The sequence below is a fragment of the Carcharhinus amblyrhynchos genome, chromosome 33 (genome assembly GCF_965287045.1).
Source record: "Carcharhinus amblyrhynchos chromosome 33, sCarAmb.v2.hapA, whole genome shotgun sequence".
Taxonomy (NCBI): Eukaryota; Metazoa; Chordata; class Chondrichthyes; order Carcharhiniformes; family Carcharhinidae; genus Carcharhinus; species Carcharhinus amblyrhynchos.
Window position 1 is genome coordinate 1,747,431 of NC_137356.1, and position 16,544 is coordinate 1,763,974.

A 16,544-nucleotide genomic window follows, 5' to 3' on the forward strand; every position below is an offset into this window, starting at 1 on the left:
GTGGTGTAGGGTCTTGACCATTCTGTTCTCAATGTGATGGCCTGTTGTCACTGACCATTGAGATGATGCCCTGGGGTGAATGAGCAGACGATTAACCCATGGGGATTCCTCAGTGTTCACTCTCTCTTTCTCCCTTTGCCGTGAGTAGTGTGAGAGACAAGAAATGAAGCCAGTGGAAGAGGAGAGAATTTACCAATGGAGGTGTAGATGCAGGAGCAGAACTCTGAGGAGGAAGGGGTGGCAAGGCCTACCTTGCTGCCACAGGAGGGGCTCTAGAGAGCAGCTGCTCGGAGGCACTTTCAGTGGCTGAAGGTCTCCAGATAGTACCTGACCTTCCTAGAGAGGGAAGAGCGAGAACCTGTGTTGAAGACTTGGCCAGTCCAGTAACCTGATGGTTCATCTGTGTGACCTTCTCCAGGAGTTAGCAGCGTGTGGGACTTGGGGCATTTACTAACTGTGGCTTTGAAAGTCACTGCTGCCCTCAATGATTACACAACTACCTCCTTTCAGGTGTCCATTGGTGACCTTTATAGCATCTCGCAGGCCTCCACTCAGAACTACATTAAGGCAGATGCACTCTTCACAAAGGCTCACAATGCTTTCCATTCGGACCAGGACCAGGCTAGCCAGGGCCATGGGAATGCTCCACATAGCAGCCTTTCCACAGGTACCGGCTGCCATTGACTGCAAACTCAGAGCTCTCCAATTCCCATGGCATCAAGATGCAGCTTATCAACCACAAGGCCTTCTTCTCCCTCAATGTTCAGCTGCTCTGTGACAACACAATGCACATCCTTCAGCTGTGTGCTAGTTCCGGGGAATGTCATGACAGCTTCATCCTTAGCCACTCTCAAATACCTCACGTTTTGAGGGAGAACAACAGCTACAGGGTTGGCTCCTTGAGGAAGTGGCTGATGATGCCTGTGCAGAGGCCATAGAGTGCAGCAGAGACACAATATAAGGAGGCTGATGTTGCTACTTTAGCTTTAGTGTAGGAGACGATTGGAATGTTGCGGATGTGATTCCAGTGCCTGGATCAGTCCGGTAAGCCCTGCAATATAGACCCCAGAGAGTGTTACGCACCCCAAAGATGTGCTCTTAGGCTGATTGGTTTTACCAAATTGACACTATTCTCCCCTGAATCTGGCTAAGTTAGGGGTTCCATTCGTAGACACGCAGGGTAGAATAGGTGTAGGGTGATGCGGCGGTGCGGGCTCGTTGGGCCGAAGGGCCTGATCCCATGCTGGGTTGTTCTTTGTTCTTTATCATTACTGCTGCATCCTCCATAACCAGGCACTCAATGGGGGAGGAAGAGGTGAATGAATGGCACGTCTCTGTTGAAGAGATGGATGACAAAGGTGGATGACAAAGACAAGGTTCTGGAGAGAGTGCAGGAAGGCCATTAGGCAGTGGCAATGGCCAGAAGGGGCTGGAGAGTTCAGGACACCTTCATAGCCAGCCTCCTGCTTCATCAGTGATAGGGATTAGGGTGGATTATAATGTCCCATCAAGCTGATGTCCCTTCCTGACTGGCTATTGGCAGCAACCCCTCTCACTGATATGGCTCGTGTCAGGGGAAGGGAGTGTTTGCAGGGGGATGATGGGGATTTGCATGGGGGAAAGTGCATTGGTTCAGAAAGAGCTGCTGCCAGTGTCTGTCTCCCAGCTGGCTGATGGGAGCTTATGAATTCCCATTGACCAGGATCCTATCAGGGAGATGTGGACAATCTCATTTCTCCTGATGTCTGGGCTCCTCTTACGAGTATCCTCAGGAATGGTGTCTCTGGATGCAGATACACAGGTTAAGGTCTAGCCATTGGCCTCCCTGTGCTGAGGTCAGGTGTTCACAGTGACTGGGTTGGGTGCTGGTCCTGAGCATTGTGAGGGATGCCCTCGTTACCAAGAGGACACCAGCCTGACTGAAGTGTACTGTTACTGTGAGCGAGCACTAGCCAAAGATCTGGCAGCCTTACAGATAGCACATGGAAGAGGCTCTGGACTGAGCATCCAACCTTTCAGTGGAAGATAAACACCATTGTCTCAGCGGCACTTCATGAAGAAATCTTCTGGGAGCAAGTTGCAGTCAGTGTAGTTAAAGGACTTTTCCTCCCCCATATGTTCCTCACAGGTAAGGAATTCCCCTCTCCCTGACGTGACAACATACTGACAAAGGTCACAACAGCTATGAAAAATGGGAAGCAGTTGGGGGAAACTCATTGGGGTGCATGTCTCTTCGAGGGGAGAAGGAAATGCCCGGGGTCAGTAATCTGGTACTGCTCCTGACATCCTCACAGTGCCACCTGACATTGCCTTCGATACTGCCAACTTTGCAGTGCCAACCCGGCAGTGTTGGGGCAGGGCCTCTGGGGAGCCTTGTTGAGGGTGGCTCCCATTATCTGTTGGGGGGGAGGGGGGAGCTGCTCGAGTGCTTTTGTTGGGGGGCGGGTGGGTGGGAGGGGGGAATTGCCGCTTGACTTGTGCCAAGTCCCTGGTGACTGTTGGGAGGGAGAGGCTGATCGGAGATCAGGTTATCCTGCTCGAACTGTGTGAAGCCAGTGTTTCTGGCTTCATCAGGCCCACCATGCCTGACAGCAGAAACTATGCCCTCAGATTTGCTTTGCACAGAGTGCCAGAGAATGTGGAGAGAAAACTCGGCTGTGCCACTGGGGAGCTACGCGCTGGTTTACTCACTGCAGCCAGCATTCAGAGTGCAAAGCTCTGCCCAGTGTGTGAGTGGGTGAGTGTGTGTGTGTTGGAATAATGAAGTTTCTTTATTAAACCTTTTTCTTTGATTTAATGGTTGGTGCAAGTTTGTTTCATTTTATTGCCCATAACTGAAGAGTACCTTCTGCTGGATGTATACAGTAGTTGGGCTGGAAGCAACAGACATGATCAGGGTGATGAGGGGAGAGCTATTTACTGAGCACTTTGTTAGAAAAATACTTTCCTACCTGCCCTGGCCCACAAGCAGTACTGTATGGATACAGACACAGCCAACCCCTTTAAGCTGCCACATTTCATGAGGCCTCATGCTGAAAATGAAATTACTTTTAAAATAAAAGCAAACAGCTTTATTGGAATATTTAAATGTGTGTGAGTGGGTGAGTGGGGGAGCGTGTGAGTGGGGGAGCATGTGAGTGTGAGTGTGTGAGCGGGTGAGTGTGAGTGGGTGAGCGTGTGAGTGGGGGAGCGTATGAGTGGGGGAGCGTGTGAGGGGGAGTGTGTGACTGGGGGAGTGTGTGAGTGGGTAGCGGGTGAGTGGATGGGTGTGTGAGTGGGTGAGTATGTGAGCGGGTGAGTGTGTGAGCGGGTGAGTGTGTGAGCGGGTGAGTGTGTGAGCGGGTGAGTGTGTGAGCGGGTGAGTGTGTGAGCGGGTGAGTGTGTGAGTGTGTGAGCGGGTGAGTGTGTGAGTGTGTGAGCGGGTGAGTGTGTGAGCGGGTGAGTGTGTGAGTGTGTGAGCGGGTGAGTGTGTGAGCGGGTGAGTGTGTGAGCGGGTGAGCAGGTGAGTGTGTGAGTGTGTGAGTGTGTGAGCGGGTGAGCAGGTGAGTGTGTGAGTGTGTGAGCGGGTGAGCAGGTGAGTGTGTGAGTGGGTGAGTGTGTGAGCGGGTGAGCAGGTGAGTGTGTGAGTGTGTGAGTGTGTGAGCGGGTGAGCAGGTGAGTGTGTGAGTGGGTGAGTGTGTGAGCGGGTGAGCAGGTGAGTGTGTGAGCGGGTGAGTGTGTGAGCGGGTGAGCAGGTGAGTGTGTGAGTGGGTGAGTATGTGAGTGTGTGAGTGGGTGAGTGGGTGAGCGGGTGAGTGTGTGAGCGGGTGAGTGTGTGAGTGGGTGAGTATGTGAGTGTGTGAGTGGGTGAGTGGGTGAGCGGGTGAGTGTGTGAGTGGGTGAGTGTGTGAGCGGGTGAGCAGGTGAGTGTGTGAGCGGGTGAGCAGGTGACTGTGTGAGCGGGTGAGTGTGTGAGCGGGTGAGTGTGTGAGCGGGTGAGTGTGTGAGTGGGTGAGTGTGTGAGCGGGTGAGCGGGTGAGTGTGTGAGTGGGTGAGTGTGTGAGCGGGTGAGCGGGTGAGTGTGTGAGTGGGTGAGTGTGTGAGCGGGTGAGTGGGTGAGTGTGTGAGCGGGTGAGTGTGTGAGTGGGTGAGCGGGTGAGTGTGTGAGTGGGTGAGTGTGTGAGCGGGTGAGTGGGTGAGCGGGTGAGCAGGTGAGTGTGTGAGCAGGTGAGTGTGTGAGCAGGTGAGTGTGTGAGCGGGTGAGTGTGTGAGCGGGTGAGCAGGTGAGTGTGTGAGTGTGTGAGTGTGTGAGCGGGTGAGCAGGTGAGTGTGTGAGTGTGTGAGCGGGTGAGCAGGTGAGTGTGTGAGCGGGTGAGTGTGTGAGCGGGTGAGCAGGTGAGTGTGTGAGTGTGTGAGCGGGTGAGCAGGTGAGTGTGTGAGTGGGTGAGTGTGTGAGCGGGTGAGCAGGTGAGTGTGTGAGCGGGTGAGTGTGTGAGCGGGTGAGCAGGTGAGTGTGTGAGTGGGTGAGTATGTGAGTGTGTGAGTGGGTGAGTGGGTGAGCGGGTGAGTGTGTGAGCGGGTGAGTGTGTGAGTGGGTGAGTATGTGAGTGTGTGAGTGGGTGAGTGGGTGAGCGGGTGAGTGTGTGAGTGGGTGAGTGTGTGAGCGGGTGAGCAGGTGAGTGTGTGAGCGGGTGAGCAGGTGACTGTGTGAGCGGGTGAGTGTGTGAGCGGGTGAGTGTGTGAGCGGGTGAGTGTGTGAGTGGGTGAGTGTGTGAGCGGGTGAGCGGGTGAGTGTGTGAGTGGGTGAGTGTGTGAGCGGGTGAGCGGGTGAGTGTGTGAGTGGGTGAGTGTGTGAGCGGGTGAGTGGGTGAGTGTGTGAGCGGGTGAGTGTGTGAGTGGGTGAGCGGGTGAGTGTGTGAGTGGGTGAGTGTGTGAGCGGGTGAGTGGGTGAGCGGGTGAGCAGGTGAGTGTGTGAGCAGGTGAGTGTGTGAGCAGGTGAGTGTGTGAGCGGGTGAGTGTGTGAGCGGGTGAGTGTGTGAGCGGGTGAGTGTGTGAGTGGGTGAGTGTGTGAGCGGGTGAGTGTGTGAGTGGGTGAGTGTGTGAGCGGGTGAGTGTGTGAGCGGGTGAGTGTGTGAGTGGGTGAGCGGGTGAGTGTGTGAGCGGGTGAGCAGGTGAGTGTGTGAGCGGGTGAGTGTGTGAGCGGGTGAGCGGGTGAGTGTGTGAGTGGGTGAGTGTGTGAGTGGGTGAGCGGGTGAGTGTGTGAGCGGGTGAGTGTGTGAGTGGGTGAGTGTGTGAGTGTGTGAGCGGGTGAGTGTGTGAGCGGGTGAGTGTGTGAGCGGGTGAGCAGGTGAGTGTGTGAGCGGGTGAGTGTGTGAGTGGGTGAGTGTGTGAGCGGGTGAGTGTGTGAGCGGGTGAGTGTGTGAGCGGGTGAGCGGGTGAGTGTGTGAGCGGGTGAGCAGGTGAGTGTGTGAGCGGGTGAGTGTGTGAGCGGGTGAGTGGATGGGTGTGTGAGCGGGTGAGTGGATGGGTGTGTGAGCGGGTGAGTGTGTGAGCGGGTGAGTGTGTGACTGTGTGAGCGGGTGAGTGTGTGAGCGGGTGAGCAGGTGAGTGGGTGAGTGTGTGAGCGGGTGAGTGGGTGAGTGTGTGAGCGGGTGAGTGTGTGAGCGGGTGAGCAGGTGACTGTGTGAGTGTGTGAGCGGGTGAGTGTGTGAGCGGGTGAGTGTGTGAGCGGGTGAGCAGGTGAGTGTGTGAGCGGGTGAGTGTGTGAGCGGGTGAGTGTGTGAGCGGGTGAGTGGGTGAGTGTGTGAGTGTGTGAGCAGGTGAGTGTGTGAGCAGGTGAGTGTGTGAGCGGGTGAGTGTGTGAGCAGGTGAGTGTGTGAGCGGGTGAGTGTGTGAGCGGGTGAGTGTGTGAGTGGGTGAGTGTGTGAGTGGGTGAGTGTGTGAGTGGGTGAGCGGGTGAGTGTGTGAGCGGGTGAGCAGGTGAGTGTGTGAGCGGGTGAGTGTGTGAGCGGGTGAGTGTGTGAGTGGGTGAGTGTGTGAGTGGGTGAGCGGGTGAGTGTGTGAGCGGGTGAGTGTGTGAGTGGGTGAGTGTGTGAGTGGGTGAGTGTGTGAGTGTGTGAGCGGGTGAGTGTGTGAGCGGGTGAGTGTGAGAGCGGGTGAGCAGGTGAGTGTGTGAGCGGGTGAGTGTGTGAGCGGGTGAGTGTGTGAGCGGGTGAGTGTGTGAGCGGGTGAGTGTGAGCGGGTGAGTGTGTGAGCGGGTGAGCGGGTGAGTGTGTGAGCGGGTGAGTGTGTGAGCGGGTGAGCAGGTGAGTGTGTGAGCGGGTGAGTGTGTGAGTGGATGGGTGTGTGAGCGGGTGAGTGGATGGGTGTGTGAGCGGGTGAGTGTGTGAGTGGGTGAGCGGGTGAGTGTGTGAGTGGGTGAGTGTGTGAGCGGGTGAGTGGGTGAGTGTGTGAGTGTGTGAGCGGGTGAGTGTGTGAGCGGGTGAGTGTGTGAGCGGGTGAGTGTGTGAGCGGGTGAGTGGGTGAGTGTGTGAGCGGGTGAGTGTGTGAGCGGGTGAGTGTGTGAGTGTGTGAGCGGGTGAGTGTGTGAGCGGGTGAGTGTGTGAGCGGGTGAGTGTGTGAGCGGGTGAGTGTGTGAGCGGGTGAGTGGGTGAGTGTGTGAGCGGGTGAGTGTGTGAGCGGGTGAGTGTGTGAGTGTGTGAGCGGGTGAGCAGGTGAGTGTGTGAGCGGGTGAGTGTGTGAGCGGGTGAGTGGGTGAGTGTGTGAGTGTGTGAGCGGGTGAGTGTGTGAGTGTGTGAGCGGGTGAGTGTGTGAGCGGGTGAGTGTGTGAGCGGGTGTGCGGGTGAGTGTGTGAGCGGGTGAGTGTGTGAGTGTGTGAGCGGGTGAGTGTGTGAGCGGGTGAGCGGGTGAGTGTGTGAGCGGGTGAGTGGGTGAGTGTGTGAGTGTGTGAGCGGGTGAGTGTGTGTGGGTGAGTGTGTGAGTGTGTGAGCGGGTGAGTGTGTGAGCGGGTGAGTGTGTGAGTGTGAGCGGGTGAGTGTGTGAGTGTGTGAGCGGGTGAGTGTGTGAGCGGGTGAGAGTGTGAGTGTGTGAGCGGGTGAGTGTGTGAGCGGGTGAGTGTGTGAGTGTGTGAGCGGGTGAGTGTGTGAGCGGGTGAGTGTGTGAGCGGGTGAGTGTGTGAGTGTGTGAGCGGGTGAGTGTGTGAGCGGGTGAGTGTGTGAGCAGGTGAGCGGGTGAGTGTGTGAGCGGGTGAGTGTGTGAGTGTGTGAGCGGGTGAGTGTGTGAGCGGGTGAGTGTGTGAGTGTGTGAGCGGGTGAGTGTGTGAGCGGGTGAGTGTGTGAGCGGGTGAGTGTGTGAGTGTGTGAGCGGGTGAGTGTGTGAGCGGGTGAGCGGGTGAGTGTGTGAGCGGGTGAGTGTGTGAGCGGGTGAGTGTGTGAGCGGGTGAGTGTGTGAGTGTGTGAGCGGGTGAGCGGGTGAGCGGGTGAGTGTGTGAGCGGGTGAGTGTGTGAGCGGGTGAGTGTATGAGCGGGTGAGTGTGTGAGTGTGTGAGCGGGTGAGTGTATGAGCGGGTGAGTGTGTGAGCGGGTGAGTGTATGAGTGTGTGAGCGGGTGAGTGTGTGAGCGGGTGAGTGTGTGAGTGTGTGAGCGGGTGAGTGTGTGAGTGTGTGAGCGGGTGAGTGTGTGAGTGTGTGACCGGGTGAGTGTGTGAGCGGGTGAGTGTGTGAGTGTGTGAGCGGGTGAGTGTGTGAGCGGGTGAGTGTATGAGCGGGTGAGTGTGTGAGTGGGTGAGCGGGTGAGCGGGTGAGTGTGTGAGCGGGTGAGTGTGTGAGTGTGTGAGCGGGTGAGTGTGTGAGTGGGTGAGCGGGTGAGCGGGTGAGTGTATGAGCGGGTGAGTGTGTGAGTGGGTGAGCGTGTGAGTGGGTGAGCGGGTGAGTGTGTGAGTGGGTGAGCGTGTGAGTGGGTGAGCGTGTGAGTGTGTGAGTGGGTGAGTGTGTGAGCGGGTGAGTGTGTGAGTGTGTGAGCGGGTGTGTGTGTGAGCGGGTGAGTGTGTGAGTGTGTGAGCGGGTGAGTGTATGAGTGTGTGAGCGGGTGAGTGTGTGAGTGTGTGAGCAGGTGAGTGTGTGAGCGGGTGAGTGTGTGTGGGTGAGCAGGTGAGTGGGTGAGTGTGTGAGTGAGTGTGTGTGTGAGGGATGTCTCCATGAATCCTGAACTGCTATTCTGCGCCTGGGACCAAGGAAGAAGTGGCAGGAGTGCACAGTGACCTTCCCATCTGCTGAGTGCTGACATGAACTGGCCGTCATGAGCCTGGCGAACAAGCCCCCATTCCATATTCTGGAATCTGCCTGAATCCCCTCCCAGTAAATGGTGCGGTAACTTTTTAACCTCTTTGATTGTCAGCGCTTCCTGCAGCCTTGTTGGGGACAAGTTTCCTTGCCCTTGGGTCTTCCCTGTGCCTTCCATTGTTTGTCATTTTCATCTGCCTCGACCCTCTGCCTGTTATTGTGAGTCCTCACCCTCACTCCCTCTTTCTGCATTGCCCCCATTGTGTTTTCCTTTCCTCCTGCCCTTGCATCCCACATTGTCCCCTTGTTTTTGATAGCTCCATCCTCCCCTCACCTTGCACCCTTTGGGCTGTTGGAGTGGAAGCTGTGTGAGTTCCTTAGCACACTGCCATCTAGACAATGGTGTGTGGCACTGGGAACGGAAGACTCTGTACTCCCTAATCTCGGACGCAGTACAGATCCGAGTCTGTCTGTGAGTCCAGCAGCATAGTGCTCTCCATAAAGACCAGCTTGGCGCAGAGCATTAGCAGACTGCTGTTCGATGCTGCGTTATGCCAGGTGGGCTCTATTTTGGACTCACCACAAAATGTCTTGAAGACTGAGGAGCACTTTATGCAGGGAACTTTTGAACGGGTTTGAGGGCAACCCAATTTCCTGAGGGCATGAAGCAAAGCTGGGTGGCTTGGTGAGATTCTGCTGAGCAAATGTTTTAATGAGTATTGGTTAGGTGAAATGATGTGAATGAAATTCACGCCATCAGGCAGCAAGATAATTGAGTCACTGTTAATCTTGTAGCTAGGAGAGTTTCAAACTGTTTTTACACTGGCCGCTTTCCAACGCTGCAGCTCCAGCAGGATTCTCCCGTCCCTCTGCCACCAAAACTGCCAAGGGCAGCCCGGGAGAATCCCACCCATTTCCTCTGTTACACCGGCTGGGTGGGAGAATGTTGGTCCTTGCAAGGCATTTCCCAACCGCTCATGGTGCTGAAGTCAGTAAAAATGTAGGCAGCTTTACGTAACGCACATTTATTTCTACGTGTGTTGGACCACAGAGACAAAGCAAGAAGATATTGCTTTGAGTTCCTGCAGGGTCTAGTGGTTTCTCTGAGCTGAATGAGGTTATCACAGGTGACCTAATACTGACCTCAGCCTGACCTAACTTCAGACGGGTATATTAAAGCATCTTTTGCATGTATGGAAAATGAAACTGAGTAGAACAATAATAAATAGGTCAGAAATATTGCAAAGTTCAAGAGCACAACCGCAGAACAATTCTCCCGTTTGTATTCATTTTACATTTTCTTTACATATTAGTGATGCAGAGTGTTACAGGTGAATAGAATAGACCAGAGTCCATTCAGGCAGGGGAACATAGAAGCAGTATATTACAAATGGAATAACACAGACTATTACCAGCAGGATACTCTCACTGCAGTACAGTCCCACACACACTGACTCATTGCAGTACAGTTCCACACACACTGACTCTCACTGTGGTACAGTCCCACACACACTGACTCTCACTCGGATACAGTTCCACACACACTGACTCTCACTGTGGTACAATCCCACACACACTGACTCTCACTGGGGTACAGTTCCACACACACTGACTCTCACTGGGGTACAGTTCCACACACACTGACTCTCACTGTGGTACAGTCCCACACACACTGACTCTCACTGGGGTACAGTTCCACACACACTCTCACTGGGATGCAGTTCCACACACACTGACTCATTGCGGTACAGTTCCACACACACTGACTCTCACTGGGGTACAGTTCCACACACACTCACTCTCACTGGGGTACAGTTCCACACACACTCTCACTGGGATGCAGTTCCACACACACTGACTCATTGCGGTACAGTTCCACACACACTGACTCTCACTGGGGTACAGTCCCACACACACTGACTCATTGCGGTACAATTCCACACACACTGACTTTCACTGTGGTACAGTCCCACACACACTGACTCTCACTGGGGTACAGTTCCACACACACTGACTCTCACTGGGGTACAGTTACACACACACTCACTTTCACTGGGGTACAGTTCCACACACACTGACTCATTGTGGTACAGTTCCACACAGACTGACTCTCACTGGGGTACAGTTCCACACACAATGACTCTCATTGCGGTACAGTCCCACACACACTGACTCTCATTGCGGTACAGTCCCACACACACTGACTCACTGCGGTACAGTCCCACACACACTGACTCTCATTGCAGTACAGTCCCACACACACTGACTCTCACTGGGATACAGTCCCACACACACTGACTCACTGCGGTACAGTCCCACACACACCGACTCTTACTGGGGTACAGTCCCACACACACTGACTCACTGCGGTACAGTCCCACACACACTGACTCTTACTGGGGTACAGTCCCACACACACTGACTCTCACTGGGATACAGTTCCACACACACTGACTCTCACTGGGGTACGGCTTCCACACACTCCGACTCTCACTGCGGTACAGTTCCACACACACTGACTCTCACTGGGATGCAGTTCCACACACACTGACTCTCACTGGGATACAGTTCCACACACACTGACTCTCACTGGGGTACAGTCCCACACACACTGACTCTCACTGGGATACAGTTCCACACACACTGACTCTCACTGGGATACAGTTCCACATGTACTGACTATCACTGGGGTACAGTTCCACACACACTGACTCTCATTGCGGTACAGTCCCACACACACTGACTCTCATTGCGGTACAGTCCCACACACGCTGACTCACTGCGGTACAGTCCCACACACACTGACTCTCATTGCAGTACAGTCCCACACACACTGACCCTCACTGGGATACAGTCCCACACACACTGACTCACTGCGGTACAGTCCCACACACACTGACTCTTACTGGGGTACAGTCCCACACACACTGACTCTCACTGGGATACAGTTCCACACACACTGACTCTCACTGGGGTACAGTTCCACACACACTGACTCTCACTGGGATACAGTTCCACACACACTGACTCTCACTGGGGTACGGCTTCCACACACTCTGACTCTCACTGCGGTACAGTTCCACACACACTGACTCTCACTGGGGTACAGTTCCACACACACTGACTCTCATTGCGGTACAGTCCCACACACACTGACTCACTGCGGTACAGTCCCACACACACTGACTCTCATTGCAGTACAGTCCCACACACACTGACTCTCACTGGGACACAGTTCCACACACACTGACTCTCACTGGGGTACAGTTCCACTCACACTGACTCTCACTGGGATACAGTTCCACACACACTGACTCTCACTGGGGTACAGTTCCACACACACTGACTCTCACTGGGATACAGTTCCACACACACTGACTCTCACTGGGTTACAGTTCCACACACACTGACTCTCACTGGGATACAGTTCCACACACACTGACTCTCACTGGGATACAGTTCCACACACACTGACTCTCACTGGGATACGGATTCCACAGTAAGAAGTCTCACACACCAGGTTAAAGTCCAACCAATTTTTTTGATAGTGAACTCACAAGCTTTCGGGGTTTGCCCCTTGGTCAGGTGAATGGAGAATTCTGGCCTCAGACAGAGCAGATAACAGCACACACAGTTGACTGAATACTGATTAGAAAGCGAGTCTTTACAACTAGCCTGCTATTCAAGTCTTAAAGATGCCGACAGTGTCAGTGGAAAGAGCATTAGGCATAGGTTAAAGAGATGTGTATTGTCTCCAGACAGTACAGGAAGTGAGGTTTTGCAAACCCAGACAAGTCATGGGGGTTACGGATAGTGTGACAAGAACCAAAGATTCTGGTTGAGACTGTCCTCATGTGTGCGGAACTTGGCTAACAGTCTCTGGTCAGCGACTCTGCGCCGTCGTATGTCGTGAAGGCCTCCTTGGAGGCTGAATACCTGTGACCACTGAAGTGTTCACCAACAGGAAGGGAACAGTCTTGTCTGGTGATTGTCGAGCGATGTTTATTTATGCATTGTTGTAGCGTCTGCATGGTCTCCCCAGTGTACCATACCTCAGGATATCCTTTCCTGCAGCATATTAGATAGACAATGTTGGCTGAGTTGTAAGGGTATGTACCGTGTACCTGGTGGATGATGTTCTCACGTGTGATGATGGCATCCGTGTCGATGATCCAGCATGTCTTGCAGAGGTTGCTGTGGCAGGGTTGTGTGGTATTGTGGTCACTGTTCTCCTGAAGGCTGGGTAGTTTGCTGTGAACAATGGTCTGTTTGAGGCATTGTGGTTGTTTGAAGGCAAGAAGTGGGGGTGTGAGGATGGCCTTGGCGAGATGTTAGTCTTCATCAATGACATGTTGAAGGCTCTGGAGAAGATGTCGTACCTTCTCTGCTCTGGGGAAGTACTGGATGACGAAGTCTTTGTTTGTCTTCTGAGGAGGTTGGTGTGGTTTTTCGCTGTGGCACGTTGGAACTGTCATCGATGAGTTGAGCACCATATCCTGATCTTAAGAGGGCATCTTTCAGCATCTGGAGGTGTCTGTTGCGATCCTCCTCATCTGAGCAGATCCTGTGTATACAGAGGGCTTGTCCGTAGGGGATGGCTTCTTAAACGTGTTTAGGGTGGAAGCTGGAGAAGTGAAGCATTGTGAAGTTATCTGTGGGCTTGCGGTACAATGAGGTGCTGAGGTGACCGTCCTTGAAGGAGATGCGTGTGTCCAAGAATGCAGCCAATTGCGGAGAATAGTCCATGGTGAGTCTGATGGTGGGGTGGAACTTGTTGATGTCATCATATAGTTGTTTCAGTGATTGTTCACCATGAGTCCAAAGGAAGAAAATGTCATTGACGTATCTAGTGTATAGCATCAGTTGAAGACCCTGTGCGGTGAAGAGGTCTTGTTTGAACCTGTGCATGAAGATGTTGGCATATTGAGGTGTGAATTTGGTCCCCATGGCTGTTCCGTGTGTCTGGATGAAAATCTGGTTGTTGAAGGTGAAGACATTGTGGTCCAGGAAAAAGTGCTTTGTTATCCGCTTTCAGCAACTCATCCGTTTTATCCTGGACCACAATGTTTTCACCTTCAACCACCAGTTTTTCATCCAGACGCAGAGACTGTTAGCCAAGTTCCACACACCTGAGGACGGTCTCAACCAGAATCTTGGGTTCATGTCGCACTATTTGTAACCTCCATGACTTGTCTGGGTTTGCAAAACCTCACTTCCTATACTGTCTGGAGACAATACACATCTCTTTAACCTATGCCTAATGCTCTTTCCACTGACACTGCCGGCATCTTTAAGACTTGAATAGCAGGTTAGTTGTAAAGACTCGCTTTCTAATCAGTATTCAGTCAACTGTGTGTGCTGTTATCTGCTCTGTCTGAGGCCAGAATTCTCCATTCACCTGACCAAGGGGCAAACCCCGAAAGCTTGTGAGTTTACTATCAAAAAAATTGGTTGGACTTTCACCTGGTGTGTGAGACTTCTTACTGTGTTTACCCCAGTCCAACGCCGGCATCTCCACATCATACAGTTCCACACACACTGACTCTCACTGGGATACAGTTCCACACACACTGACTCTCACTGGGATACGGATTCCACACACACTGACTCTCACTGGGATACAGTTCCACACGCACTGACTCTCACTGGGATACGGATTCCACACACACTGACTCTCACTGGGATACAGTTCCACACACACTGACTCTCACTGGGATACAGTTCCACACACACTGACTCTCACTGGGGTACAGTTCCACACACACTGACTCTCACTGGGATACAGTTCCACACACACTGACTATCACTGGGGTACAGTTCCACACACACTGACTCTCACTGGGATACAGTCCCACACACACTGACTCTCACTGGGATACAGTTCCACACACACTGACTCTCACTGGGATACAGTTCCACACACACTGACTCTCACTGGGATACAGTTCCACACACACTGACCCTCACTGGGATACAGTTCCACACACACTGACTCTCACTGGGATACAGTCCCACACACACTGACTCTCATTGGGATACAGTTCCACACACACTGACTCTCACTGGGATACAGTTCCACACACACTGACTCTCACTGGGATACAGTTCCACACACACTGACTCTCACTGGGATACAGTTCCACTCACACTGACCCTCACTGGGATACAGTTCCACACACACTGACTCTCACTGGGATACAGTTCCACACACACTGACTCTCACTGGGATACAGTTCCACACACACTGACTCTCACTGGGATACAGTTCCACACACACTGACTCTCACTGGGATACAGTTCCACACACACTGACTCTCACTGGGATACAGTCCCACACACACTGACTCTCATTGGGATACAGTTCCACACACACTGACTCTCACTGGGATACAGTTCCACACACACTGACTCTCAGTGGGGTTCTCACTGGGGTATAATTGTAGATGGTTTGGTTCTTTTATGTAGCTGTTTCCTGAGAAACTGTTTAAGTTGTTTAAACAGAATTGACTTCTTACAGCATCTGTTGTGGCTGCTTTGAGGTTGCTGTATTTTGCAGCAGGGATCAGTTACTGCATTGTCATCCTAACAGGTTTGTTAACCCTAACTTTATATTCCCATTGGCAACATGTACATTTTTGGAAGGATTCTTGTTTCTTTCAGTGACATATCTTGCTTCAGACAGCCCCAATAATGATCAGAATCTCAGTCCCACCTTCAGACTGATCTCTATTGCAGGAATTGTAGCCCAGTGAGGAGATTTCCTCTGTATTCCTGTGTCATCTAGCATGAAGTAGTAATTGTCCCTCAGTGACAGCACAGTGCAGCTTGCTTACAATCCTTACCATTGGTGTTTGCATTTCACAGTGAATCTGGCTCTGGGTTTTTGGATTACAGGAGAGGAGGTTAGCTGGTCAGAATCAGTCAGAATCCTGCCTGCAGCTGGGCTGGAGAGCTGCACAGGGAGAGCCTCTCTCGACTGATTCAGAGTAAAAAAATTAAACACTGGTCTCTTTTTGTGAAAATGTGGAGACCTTAGGGTGTTTGCACCTGCCTTTATACAAAGCAGTATATATTTATATATGTTCCAGTAATGTCTTTTCTATCTGTCAAGAAGGAATTGCCTCTTGCAAATCACAAACAAAGGTAATTCCCCCGTGAACTTTGTGCCTGTTTCAGGAGGGCTGGAGCAGTGATGTCACATTGGAAATGATCAAGTCAGATCATTAAATTGGATAGTTTGTCAATGACAAGGGTCTGGAGCGGTCAGTGAGATACTTGCTCCCTCCCGTACACAAGGTTACTCAACAACAAACATTTCAACACTCACCACACATTCCACGTAGCAGTTCTCCTGAGGATAGCAGTGACCTCAGGCGCTGGGCAAAGTTCATAGTCCAAAGGAAGGGAGAGAGACTGAGGAGAGACTACACCCGCGCCTGCTGTGAACTGTTAGAAACATAGGTTTGCTCGAGCACAGAGAGATGTTGCTCCATGATCGCTTCAAAGGGCAGTCTCAGTGTGCGAAAGAGGTGGGGCACTGCATTAAAGGGACAGTGTCAGTGTTTCTGGATTTCAGATATTCTCAGAGCTGTGATCCTGTGTGCTTTTGCCTTGCTGGATATCTGGGTAAATCGATAACATACATAAGAAACAACTTAAAAACCCTTTCTCACATTACTTCAAATGCTGGCTCTATCCTGAACTCACTAAAGTCCAACTCGTCTTTAGAACATTGCAAAATGTGACCACACTAGAGTTTATTTAGACTGTTTTACATACACACATCACGCACACACATGCACACACGCTGACACACACACTCACACACACACTGACAAACACACACACACACACTGACACACACACACACTGACACACACACACACTGACACACACACCTTACAAACACACACACTGACACACCCACAGACACTTACAAACACACACACTGATACACACACACACTGACACACACACAGACACGCACACACACACACACATACAGACACACACACACAGACACACACTGACACACACACCTTACAAACACACACACTGACACACACACACTGACACACACACACTTACAAACACACACACTGATACACATACACACTGACACACACACACAGACACGCACACACACACACTGACAAACACATACAAATGCACACACTGACACACACACACACTGACATACACACACTGATACACACATGCACACACACACTGACATACATACACACTGACATACACACACTGATACACACACACACAGACTGACAT

At 52.4% G+C, this 16,544-nt stretch overlaps 1 protein-coding gene across 1 annotated transcript in view; it reads right to left on the reverse strand.

Moving 5' to 3' along the window:
- LOC145361040 (sphingosine 1-phosphate receptor 2-like) overlaps window positions 1–15,679 on the reverse strand; it is a 56,221-nt gene extending 40,542 nt beyond the window's left edge. The window contains exon 1 of the mRNA XM_080216587.1: window positions 15,586–15,679. The gene's annotated coding sequence lies outside the window, so the exon portion shown is untranslated. The remainder of the gene's footprint in view (window positions 1–15,585) is intronic.
- Window positions 15,680–16,544: the final 865 nt, after the last annotated feature.